The sequence below is a fragment of the Ascidiella aspersa genome, chromosome 3 (assembly GCF_963924565.1).
Source record: "Ascidiella aspersa chromosome 3, kaAscAspe10.2, whole genome shotgun sequence".
Lineage (NCBI taxonomy): Eukaryota > Metazoa > Chordata > Ascidiacea > Phlebobranchia > Ascidiidae > Ascidiella > Ascidiella aspersa.
The window spans coordinates 31135439-31139234 of NC_139449.1; positions in this window are offsets into that span (position 1 = coordinate 31135439).

Here is a 3796-nt window from a genome sequence, read left to right on the forward strand (position 1 = left end):
AAAAATATTTATTTGAATGGAGTATAGCCTGGTTGCTTTTCGAGTCCTACTCCCAATAAGAGTAAGTAATGTATAGAGAATTTTAAATTAATGTACTGAGGACAATGTTTTATTAAATTTCTAAGCTAATGTTGCTTAAATCGCCAAAATGCTTCAGTCGGAATACGATCTTTTTTATATTACTTTGGCTACAAATCGAAAACCTCATTCTAATCGAAATATGCATACATACGAAAAATTAAAGCTAACAATTCAGGTCAAAAACTATTGAAAGATATAGATATATTTCGGCATCGATGAATAATGTCTGACATGAATTGCTAGCTTTGCAAAACATTCTGCCAGTACTGATTAGTGATTAAGGTACAAAAAAAGTCATGGAATATGCAGACACTTTTGTCAACACCTCTTATCTGTATTCCTCAAAAATTCCGAACCTCGACAGACAAACGTGCAGAAGAATCACAACCTAATTCACTGCTATTGCTTCTTTGGCATCACGTTTACATCTGCAAAGGCGGCGCACGATTTCAAAACACGAAATCTAACAACAAATTCACAGAATTGTGTCGCGCACGCGTTCATTTGCATCTGTTAAGCTTATTTGCCGCAAGCGATTCAAAGTTGGCGCTCGGCCAATTTGTGCTGTTGAATAGGCAAACTGCTGTTACCAATTAAGTTACTGACGCAAACTGTGTAAATATCACCCAAGTGCGCTTTAAATGCGTGTTTTGTCATCTATATCAAAATTGAAACTGTTTTTATGTTTTTAAACTAAACTTGTATTTACAGTTCTTAAAAACTCATGCTAAACATCGATGTGGCCGCACAGTTAACTTTTTGACTAAATAGTTATGCATGAAGTAGTTACCGGCTTGCCAATTTTGGAATGAGTGTTTTTTCAAACGTCTTTTATTTTCTTTATGAACCGTTTTTTAATCGGATGCTTTTTTTTGGGATAAAAGTATTTTACAGGTGTTTTTTTTCGGGTCATTTAACTGCTTTTTTTTGTTTGTCTGTTATATTTCTCAACTTCAGATACTGCTTTCCAAAGGGTGTTCAAAATATTTTTTTGTGAAACGACTAAAAACGTTTATTTAAAAAAAAATACATGTATATAACTATCATTATGCATGGTTAGGAAGAATGAATTATTCAAACAACGAAAAACATTTGTTGTGAGATATCTACGCAGCTAATTAACATATAAATAAAGTCAGTGATGACCAATAAATGACGTACCTTTAGTTCATAGTTTACTTTATTCAGCGAGGCTCGTTTCGCTTTACATGCGCTTTTAGGCAAACAAAATGTAAAAAAATGTTTATTGTTTCTTAGTCTAAAATATGGAGGCTGTTTACCACATTTTGTGCAGATAGGTGAGAATTTGCAATGCGTTTTTTTAGCAAGCAACTAATGGCAACTGCATTTTAAAGTGGACCCCCATGAATAACAGATATGTTTTGGAGGGCCGTGTGAATTTTCAAAATTCTTAACCCAATAATTATATTTTGGTTGAGACATGATCTTTTTTAGAGAAGACGCCACCAGCACGTCGTACCGTGACAAAGTAAAGTAACTGTTGTTATCGTTGTAACTCGTGGACAAAGGTGAAAGTTAAATTAAGTTTAGTATCTTATATTGAAAAAGGCGCAAATGGGTTTTCGCTAGACTTGGTGGAATTTCGGTACTTTTTTGGTTAAACAAACAACTCAAACGTGACGTATTAAGTACACAATTCAGGCGTAAAAAAAGTTGTCAAATTCTGGCCATCTAAACCAGTGCCCGCACTCGTTTTTCGCCTTTTTCCCCAACAGGGCCAAAACAGGTCGACCGGACACCTACGAAATATATGACGATCAACAACACAAGAAAATTATTCTAGACACCCAGGAAAAGGAGAGTACAATGATTAAACACGCCAAAGCCGTCGAGAATTTGACAAATTACTTTGTTTATCTTGATTTTGCGGTTTAACGATCTTCCTAAAATAACTTAAGCCGTCTTTCCTAAAAATATCTTAAGTCCGGTCTGTCCTAAAATATCTTAAGTCCTAAAAATGTCACCCGTTTGCAATAGCAGAAAACGTTAGTGGTTTTTAATAGCATGTTCAGAAAATAAATCCTGACAATTTTGGCTTTGTATTATTTTCTTCGGAAACAGCAGCTTTCAATTATAAAATCACATTTACAATAATATCACTGGCTTCGAGCATATGAATTATATGCCTTTTCACTTTGGTGTAAAGTTTGAAAACAATTGTTTTATGTTTATAGCCATACCTTGTAGTTAAGTCAGTTAAAATACGCGTTTAAAATTTGACTTTCAACGATAGAAGATAACATAAGTTTTAAATATTAAGGAAAGTTTATAAAGTTACACTTGGAATATTGCATAAGGTCAAGATAAAGTAACACACCTCCAGGAACGTCGCGGGCACACCGGTTGCGGAGCACTGATTTAAACAAAATTTCGAACAAAGTCGTCTGGTAATACTATATTTATTACAATTAGCTTTGCGCAAATAGAAGAAAACGATGACCGGCTCCCAGAAAGATTTTATATATAACGAATTAACGAAAATAGCGAACATATTTAAAAAATACGGCTACTTATGCAGTATTATTGTTGATATGAACAGTGTTGTCCATAACTTGTTAAAGTGGCAGATCATCAACCGGCGTTATAGAAAACAATGGAAATGGATATTCCTCCAGTTGCAATCGTGGAGCACTTCCAGCTTCAGTTGCCAAAGTTGGGCGCAGCTGTATAAGCAATAGGCAGATCACCAGATCATAGAAATCGAAGATACTGAAAAGACTTGAAATAAAATACACGGAAAAAGAGATGGGCACATTTTTAAACAAACAGTGAAAATACCTTTTCTGTTGGAACCATTTTGTAATGGAGAAACATTTTTGCCAATGGTATAAAAAGAAGGACTAGCCTATATTGGACCTAAATATATGTTACCGGTAAAGTAGATAATTAAAAATTAAAAAAATAATAGGATCGGGGTAAACGATCTTTATGCATTTACATAGGAATCTAATTGCGATTTCGTAATAGGAATTTGTAAGGTAATAATGAATGACTTGACTGAAATGCACTGAAGACACTGTTTAAATTGACTTGGCCTGACTCAAGCGGTCTGTACAAAATTGCTTGACTTGACTTATATTTACCGGACAAATGACTTCAATTGGATTTTACATTTTAGTCATTGTGTGAAGTGTGATTTAACTTAGGTTGAAATTATGTGTTTTCATTAAATAGTGTTTCTTGACTGCGACTAAAGTCATTTCAAAATCCCTGGTTTGCAACACTAAAAATTTAAATGGGCTAAATCGTAATTTAATTGCGCCCTTCCTTTCCTGTTGCAAAATGCTTTATTCTCGTAATTACGACTCAAATAAAATGTAATTGCGACTCAAATAAAATGTAATTGCGACTCAAATAAAATGTAATTACGACTCAAATAAAATGTAATTGCGACTCAAATAAAATGCCTTTCTTCAGGAAACGTCAAATATATGGTTCAAAATGTTTGTTAGTATAAAATGACAGAAAGCCTTAGCCGTGCGTCTCGGTCAGCGGTTCTTAACCAGTGGGCCATTTCTCACTGGTGGGCCACGGCAACATTTTGAAGTGGGCCACAGACCAATTTAAAAAGCTAGCTGTACTTAAGAATTCAGTTTCATTTATCACTATAGTTAATTTTACAGGAATAACGGCTTGGGGAAGAATTGAGAAGAAATGTAAATTGATTATTTAGCAGCAAGTATCTCACTAATGC